We start from the raw sequence: 9,363 nt of genomic DNA on the forward strand, positions 1-9,363 counted from the left end.
GTATGTATAAGTATACCCAGACTTGCAGCTGACCATTTAACAAAATAACTATCAGAGGTTTATAAGGGCTTCTACCCAAATTTGTGGTGGGAGTGAAAGTACTGTTGAGCATTCAAAACTGTCAGAAAGCAAATATGGCTACGATGGGGTTGACTTCCAACATGGCTAGGCTCATGGCCGTCCTTCACCCTGCACTGCTGTGCTGAGATACCACAGCCACTGAAAACAAAGCAGGGAAGGATCCTGCTGGGAAACAGACAATCTCTGGGCTGGGCCATTACAGACATGCCCCAATGTGTTTGTGTTCACTGTGTGGGGCAGTGCAGATGCATCCCAAATCTAAACTCCTAGTGGCCTCCTGTGACTACATGCCATCTGTTAGGAGGGAACACCTAAATTAAAAGGGCTAGTTAATATTTTTGATCCAGAAAGGGGTAGAATGATGTAGCAACATACAGAATTCACACTGTTATTAAATTTTGCTGACTGTTGAAAAGCCTCAGAGACAGTAAAGGGAAGCCCAACCTAAGGAGCTGAATAAACACCCAGGCAGACAAAGGGATTAATGCTGGGTTAGCATGACACTGGATGGCATATTTTGGGTCACTCATATAACTTAGTGGGGCCATAATCTAGAAGAACTGCTCAGAAAAAAAGTCCTGGCATTACTGTGGAAATTTCAGTGGGCATCACTGTTGAACAGAATGCTAGTCGGAAATTAAAAATCAGTCTGGAAATACTGTAATTCCCAAAGGTTGGTTATTTGGTACGGCATGAGTACTTTGTTCAGTTCTGGGAACTCAGCTGCAGAATAGATACAGAAGATACAGAGATCATCTGGAGACAGGCAATGCAAACGACTAGAGGCCGAGAGAGAAAATTTTGTATCTGGGTGGCATGAAGAAAGGACATGACAGAGCTTTATAGAAAATAATGAATGGCACAAAGAAGATAAATCCTACATTTCTAGGCACTTTTTTTTTCATAATTTAAGAACAAGAGTTCGTCCAGTGGAATTAAAAAGATATAAATTTGAAAGGGATGAAAGGAAATACTAGCTATTAAAGTGAAAGCATTCACTGTTACATGAGATTAAATTTGGAGAAAGGACTAGATTGTGTAAAACGTGTAAAGGGATAAAAATGTTAATATTTCAATGCATAAGCCTGTCATAAAGCCAGAGGGACAGGGAAAGAATCATTAACAGAAACTCATCTTTAGGCAAATTATTGAATTTCTTGAAGTTTCTGAAGCATTTACTGCTGATGGTTAAAGGGAGAAGCTATGACAGCAAATGATACTAGTTGTTATCTCTCATTTAAGATGCAGATTAGTTTTTTTTATCCAGGAAGGACTAATGTCCCACAGCCACAGTCACCCATTTGTGCCTGAGTGAACATCTTCTCCAACTGCACACTCGGCTATTTCTTTTTCCACAGTTTGCCAAGGACAACGCTGCTGGGAAACCGCAAAATGTTCTTTTGAAACTCATTTGCATTAAACTTATTTCCTTCCGGGACTCAGGTATTGAAAGATACATCCACGTGGCAAGTGTAGATCTGTATTTGTATGATCTATGATCTAAGAAATCCTGCTAAGTACCCTCCCATTCCAGTTTGAAAACCTCTTGATTACTGGTGCTAGTAACTTGTTGTGTGTTCATACTCAACCCAGGTCAGGGGTACACTGAATATGTGACCAATTAGTGTTTCTTCAAACAGATGCAAACTTACTAGGTGAAAGCCAACAGAAGCTAGGTTCTTCAGAGACAGAAAGTTTCCATAAAAAAAAATAAATCTTACAATCCCCAGACAACAAAATTTTCACTTCAAGCCTTGCAGCCATTAGTAACACAAAACTCCCAACTGGAGACATTAAGAGAGTTTTTTTTCCCATAATAATATAGATTCACCCATTTTAGATATGTATTTTTCATATTCAGTACAACAACATGCTAAATGTGCCTGGCAAAAAGAGTAGGGACTTCATATATCTTGGGAAAGATGACAATGTGACAAGAACACTCATATCCCAAGATGTTCTGCCAACTGAAAACTACTTCTACCTAACAGAGATTTACTTATATATAAACCTGAATTATGCTTAAATTTGATAGTGAATTATGATGCAGTACAGAGCTCTACTACACCTGTGACATTCTGAACTAGTTTCAGCCAGGACAGGGTTAAGTTTTTTGATAACCTGGAGGGGGGCATGGCCAGACCCTAATATTATTTGGTATCTCCTCACATCATTTCCAGGGACTAGGGAAAGGGAATCTCTTGTGATTCCAAGGAGAAAGGCATCCTTTTCTGGTTGGGTGAGAAACATGGTCGGGAAGAGCTGGTCAGTATTTATTGTGGTTTTCCATGTAAATAGTTTCTTTGCCTTATAACTCTTGTTATTAATATTGTTGCTGTTGCTGTTTGTTTTCTTATTTCATTGCTGTTTCCAGTAAATTGTCCTTACCTCAACCCATGATCTTTCCCTTTCATTTTTTCATTCAGAGGCAGGGGAAGGGGGAGTGAGTGGCAGCGTGGTTTTAGTGGGAATACTAAATTGGAGAATGCATTCCTAAACCACAACACCTTCTCACTCTTTTATAAGCTACATCACCCAAACAAATCCTCAGGCTCAAGCTCTTTGCCTAGTAAATGGGAATCACAGTTTTTTAAATGCTTATTTGTGTGTTAGACCAGTCTGAATTGTTCAAATAGACTCACCAAACTGTACTACATTTCAACAGACTCAAAATGTGCCCATCTTTTCTTGCCTTACATGAAATACCCAACTGGTGGTTCACAGATGGAGTCTGTGCAGCAATTTGGTACCAGCAATGGCTGTTCCCCTTCACATTTCCCATCCACATCACAAAATGTGATGGCACAGCCAAAGCAACCACAGAAAATGGTAACAATTGCATTTCAGTAGTCTTTTGCCACCGACACTATCTATATAATGTTTTGTTCTTTGTTGTTGTTGTTGTTTTTTAGAGTCAGGATGAATTTTCATTAAAATGTTGATGAATAACTACATACCTCACCCCTGCCCCAGGCAACAGTAAGGAGGAAAATAGCAATCTAGTAGTAGCTCAGCTTTCTCTGGGATGTGATTCTGTCTATCAGTGGCATGGCAGTGATAGCATTCACATTATGGTAGGTCACAGGTTGGACTCGATGATCTCAAAGCTCTTTTCCAACCTTGTTGATTCTTTGATTCTGTAAAGTTTGAAAAAATCAAACCAAGAAAAACAAACCAAGAAAACTAAACACTGCAGCTTCTAGGTTTAAAGTCCCAAAAATAGAGAAGCCAAAGACACTATAGCTTTTCCTTTCAACTTCCTCCTTACTGAATATATTATTTTCTATATTCCTTTCACACAAAGGAATTAATGACGCATATAGTAAGAAGGCCACTGCAGGCAGAATAGGCTGAATTAATGTTCCTGCATCACTACGATCTGTAAGCCTTAATAGTAACTTCAATATCTGAATCAATGATTTACCATTAATGATTACTGTCCTAAAACCAGTTTTTGTATAATAAATATAGATCTTACATGAAATGTTGCTTGCCTTGTAGAAAAACTCCAAAACCCAAACCTTAAATTATCTTATGGTAAAAGTCAATTGGAGAGCCAAAGTGAAAAATGAAAACAGAATAAAATTTTTTTATGAGAAAGTGACTCCAGGATTTGAAGGAAACTTGAGTAACAGGGAAGCAATTAAAAAAGATAGGTTTTTATTGAAAGAAGTCAACTGGTGCAATGTAAATTTAATTTGGAGGTTTGCTTCACTCCAATTTACCCGATAAGCACAAAACATAAAATCTGTTTTTATTTCTCTAATCAAAAAGTCTAAGAGTGGTTTAGGTCTTCACTCTTCTACAGCTTGTGGTGAGAGCTTAGTATAGATCAGTCATCGAGTGGTTTTACTTTCCAACTCCAGTAATGAGGGTTGTATTTAGGATTGTACACCACAGTGGAGATTTGTAATGTGGAAGTAAGAAGAGAGTAGCTTTTTGAAATAGAACCACAGGCAAACAGCCAAATATCTCCTAGGACTTGTGCCATTGGCACGGACAGCTATTTTATTTCCATGTTGGTGGTGCTCTACCAAATAAAGTTTGGGTAAACCTGGTGGAAGGCAAACTCCTGAAAAGGTGATAACTCTTTTGCCAAACAAAACTTATTTTGAAATAGATACAGCTGTTAAGAATAAACAGGGAACGGAGTGGCTTCCTTTAGGTGAATCAAAAATAAGAAAATAAGAAATCTGCACTTATGGGACATTCTGTTTTGAATCTTGTCTTTTTCCCCTGTGGATTCTCTGAAACTGTGCAATATGGAATGTCAATAGAGAATGACATTCCATATTGCACCCAAACTGTTGCATTGTAAACATGAAAGAATTTAATTTGGAAAATAGAACGCTTTAATCTATACAAAGTAACATCTTACCCTATTTGAGAAAAAAGCCAACAAACTACAACAAACAACAGAAACTTCTGAGAACTACTTATTGTAGGATGTCTCATCTTAAAACATAGTATGGCATCTGACATGTCACTTATGGGTTTGATGTTTCACTGGCTGGTTGGAGAGACAAGGCTATTTTTTATGACTTCATGCATGGCACTTTTAGCTTAGGTGGATGATAAGCTTTGATTACTGCACTGGTTTGCAAGTTTCAGGGAACATTTTAATCATCACTGGGAAAGTTTCACTGCTGTGGATGACACCCAAGGTGGAGGGATGCCCACAGGGTAAAGGATGGTGAAACACATCCCTGCACAATTTTATACTGAAGAGTTAGAGAACACATGATTTCATACCTATCAGTTCCTACACTTGAATTCTCACTGTCTGCAGTCACATTGATTTTGCCTGTATCAATACTGGCTGAGACTGTGGCAAATGTCCTACCCTGCTGCAGCTGGAAACCCACTGGGCTCTCAGCAAGCATATTCCCCATTTTTTGCTGTAGGGATAGTTGGCATTGACAATTCACTTCCTAAGCTTCCAGAGACCCTAGCTGTTGGCAGAAAAATGTGTTACTCCCAGTACACCACTCTTTTTATTTTGGTCTTATATAAAGTATAAAAGTCAGGTCTGTTCAAAATGCTAACATCTTGAAGGAGAAAGAAGAAACAGGAGGAGGGACAATATGTCATAGACATAACCAATTTTTCTAATTGCATTTCCACCACTTTTGCCATCATGTCCTGACTTTTTGAAAAACGTATAATAAAATTACTACTTAATTGAAAGGAAGAAATACTAATAAAAACAGGCATTACACAAAGTACCTTGACATAAAGTACCTAAAAGGGATAGTGAATTCTGGTTTTCCTTTTTAGGGCACGCTTAACCTAGATAGGATAAGATATATATATATATATATATATATATATATATATATATATATATATTCTTAATAGGAATAAATCCTGACTAATTTATAAATATTTATTAAAAAATCAGCCTACAGGGTTATAGAGTATTATATTTCTTTAGAATACTGTGAATCTGGAGATCTGATTCAGTATTATTTAAAGGGAAATTCCACACTTTGGTAATAAAGGAAGAAATTGCTTTCAGGACATGCATTTTAACATTTTAAAGGACAGTTCCAATTTTTGAAAGCAGCTTAGAGGATTGAAATACTGGGGGAAGGTCCAGAGGAGATTAATTGACAACATGCAGGTGAATGGGTCAATTACACAAACAACCTGATTTAATCAGAGGGGTTTACAGCTTTGTCACTTTGACAGAGTAAAAAAAGAAGTTTATCATATCCTGTAGGTGCCATCAGACCCTTTGGCCTGCTACAAGCACGTTGTAATTGCACTAGAAAGATTTTCTACGGTCATTATTAGTGTATAGAGTGGTTACATTGAGAGGTTTTTTTCTACAAGGGATAATCAGAGCTCTATCTTTTTCTCTGCTTACTAACTTTGCCTGTGAACACATCAATAACACATTTAAATATTTCAAGGTCAGTGGAGTTAAGCTGACTTAGGAGAAAAACGTGATAATGCTGCAGGCCATCATACTTGTAAGAATTTTTACATAGTTCAAGCGTTTGCTTAGCTACTCCAAAGCCCAGGAGACTGGATATGTAGTGAAGATGGAATGACACAGGGCATTACAAATCTCTTGGCAGATAACACAGTGTTTTACGCAGAATATGTGTCAAGCATTTCATAGGTATCTCTGTGGCTGTTTTCTTGACGAGGTGGTGAAGTGGCATTTCAGGAACATCCTCAGTGAATGCTACAGAACTGCAGTTGTACATATCCATCTGTGCACTTTTTACAGGCATCATTACAAATCAGGATGATACATACGCTTCCTGAGATTGCCCATCCAAGCAAGATAACCAAAAGAGAATGATTTGCTAATTTTCCTCTGCACACCTGCAGTATTATGGCTACAAAATGAAACATGCAGCTTCTTATTCAAAATACGTGTTGAAAACCAAGTCCTCTATTACAAAGAAAACTGGCAGAATCTGGAAATGTTTCTAGCAATGAGCAGCTGGTGTGATCAGCTGTAAAATTTTCTAGAAGCAGTACTGAAAACGCTATAATTTTTTTTCCTCTGTAAGCAGCATTAGTCTTTGCCCGACTAGCCTCTAGTAAGGCTACATAGGGTGTTGTTGCCACCTAGAGTCAGTTCATCAAAACAGAAGTTCTGCATGTCTTTTTTTCCTCTCTGCTTAAAGCAGAAGGAACCCTCCAAGATGCCCAGATACATCTCATCACCCTTCACTTAGCCCTGTTTTCTTTCCAGTACAAAAAACCTACCACCCAGAAAAACCCCAAATTCAAAATCTAAAAGCCATAAAGGTGTGTTTCCAACAAGTTGTCTACCTCTATGTGGATTCATGGAGAATGCAGGGCAGCCTGTAGCCTTACTTTCATCAAGGTCTGCAGAGAGACCCCTTGCACCTCTCAACGATCTTGTCCTTTGAAGATGGAAGGACAGCTCTGGCCTCTTCATTAACCAGGACTAAACCAAAACCAACTAACTCAGGAGTGACAAGTGCAGGGGATGCTGTGCCAAGGCTAAATGTGGAGCTGCTGGCCTGCTTTGCTGGTGGATATTCAGTAGTTAGGACCTTCATCCCATCCCATCCCATCCCATCCCATCCCATCCCATCCCATCCCGTCCCGTCCCGTCCCGTCCCATCCCATCCCATCCCATCCCATCCCATCCCATCCCATCCCATCCCGTCCCGTCCCGTCCCGTCCCGTCCCATCCCATCCCATCCCATCCCATCCCATCCCATCCCATCCCGTCCCGTCCCGTCCCGTCCCATCCCATCCCATCCCATCCCATCCCATCCCATCCCTCTCCCCTTCTTTCTCTTCAAATCAAACAGCTCACATGTCATTGGTTTTGGTCACACAGAGATACACAGGGTCAGGAAGGAAATGAAATGTGGAGATGAAAACTGGAATGATGTGGAAAATAAAGACTCATTGAAAGTTCAACAACAGGTGCACATTCACAACTCTTATGTACATAGAGTATCTACTACACTGGAAGATTAAACTTTTACTTCTGAATCAAAATCAGTTTATTAGCTTCTTTATTTTATTCAGATTAATTCCCAGACTAGTTGGAAAACAGAAATTGAACAGAATTTTGACAAAGATCCCAGTATTATTCTCACTGCTCTCTCTTGTGTCCATTTTTAATAATCTTTACTAGAAAAAGAGCTCCAAACATGAGCTTTTGTAACACATAAATGCTTGACTAGACATTTCACAAAGATAACTCCTTGACTTAAAACTTTAGAAAGGTAAAATATCAGGACAGATAAGTAATGAAGGTGAAGTGGTGGTGGAAAAAGTTAGGAAGTCATCTCAGTAGAAATTCACATTTTCCAAATGTGTGGGAAAAATATTAGAGATCTGTATTGAGAAGCTGTATATAAAAGTAGAAAACCAAGGGCTTATGAAAAATATTGTTTCAATCAATTTCTTCAGGCTGAATACGCTTTTCAGAGCATGTTTAGAATTCTGCCAGCTGAGATCACTTTTTATTGACATTTATCACTCAAAACCATCAAGAATGATTTATAATATAAATATTCTGCTTCCACCACCAGTAAGAAATGTCTCAATAATGGCATATGTAGCTATGTATTGAAACAGGTTTGACATTTTTAAATTCATGTAATTCTGCTTTTTTGCGGAGGGAAGTTGACATTTTCACCAACCACTGTAGACAAATATTCTGTTTTCTCCTGGAAATATGGCCGGGCTACCTATGACTTGTAATTCCCCATGTCCGTTTAAGAAAACCACTCACTGACTACCTAACTGTTGCTCAATCTTTAGTTGAATAGCAATAAAACTCTTCCTGATAAAAAAGGATTTAATTTTCTTCCTCCCTTCATCCCCCCTTAAACTGCCCATTCCCTTTCTGAAAATAAGCAAAGTGGAATTTTTAGTTTAGGATAGAGTTTTTGGAATAATCTGTAAGGAGAGATCATCACAAACAAATAACACATCCACTGCTTGTTAGGGTGGCTTTGTCATTTTGAACGTTTGTGACTCATTGGTTTCTCTTCTGCTTTTGAAATACACAGAGTAAACTGCAATACCCAGACCAATTCAGAGGGTGAGGAGGGAACACAAGGAGCTTTTCAGCAATTCCTCCTGGCCATACACAGCGACAGAGCACAGCTTTTATTTCATTGATCTGTTTTTACTACTCTGCTCAGGGCCAGCATGGACCATTACGAAGGGAGGATTTTTTACTGACATAATTGGCACAACTCCCTGAGGCAACCAAGCCTCCCGAGGAAGAAAGAGAGTTCTTGTCCTTGTCATGATCACCATAATTTTAAAACCAATGGCAATGAGATTAGTTAGATGACGTGTTTTACAATAAGAGTATGGTGACCTACAGATATGGCAATGCCATTTCAGACTTCAATTGGCAAGAATCTTAAGTCTTGTGAGAAATGTACTTCTTAGGAGGGCAGAACTGTAGGCATGGCTGGTAGTGAAAACCACTCAGCTTGTAACTCTGCATTGAAAGCTACCAGACCAATTTATTGGAAGCCTTGGAATTTTCCAAATTATGCCATAGTGTATGTAGAAAACCAGCTGCTATCCTCCAGAGGACACCAAAGCAAAATTTTTCAAAACTTGTATTTCAGTAGTTTGCAAAATTTAAATAAAAATAAGTATAACTACTTTACAGTTCATTTTCTAAGCCTTCATTACCAAAACTGAGGACTCACAGAGCAGTTTGGCTGGTTTGCTGAGGAAGATTGACCTTTGGCTCAGGTGTGCTCTCTAGAATGTATTTAATCTGCCTAATAGGAAACATTCAAGCAGCATCTG

This window comes from Ammospiza caudacuta, chromosome 1, assembly GCF_027887145.1.
Source record: "Ammospiza caudacuta isolate bAmmCau1 chromosome 1, bAmmCau1.pri, whole genome shotgun sequence".
Lineage (NCBI taxonomy): Eukaryota > Metazoa > Chordata > Aves > Passeriformes > Passerellidae > Ammospiza > Ammospiza caudacuta.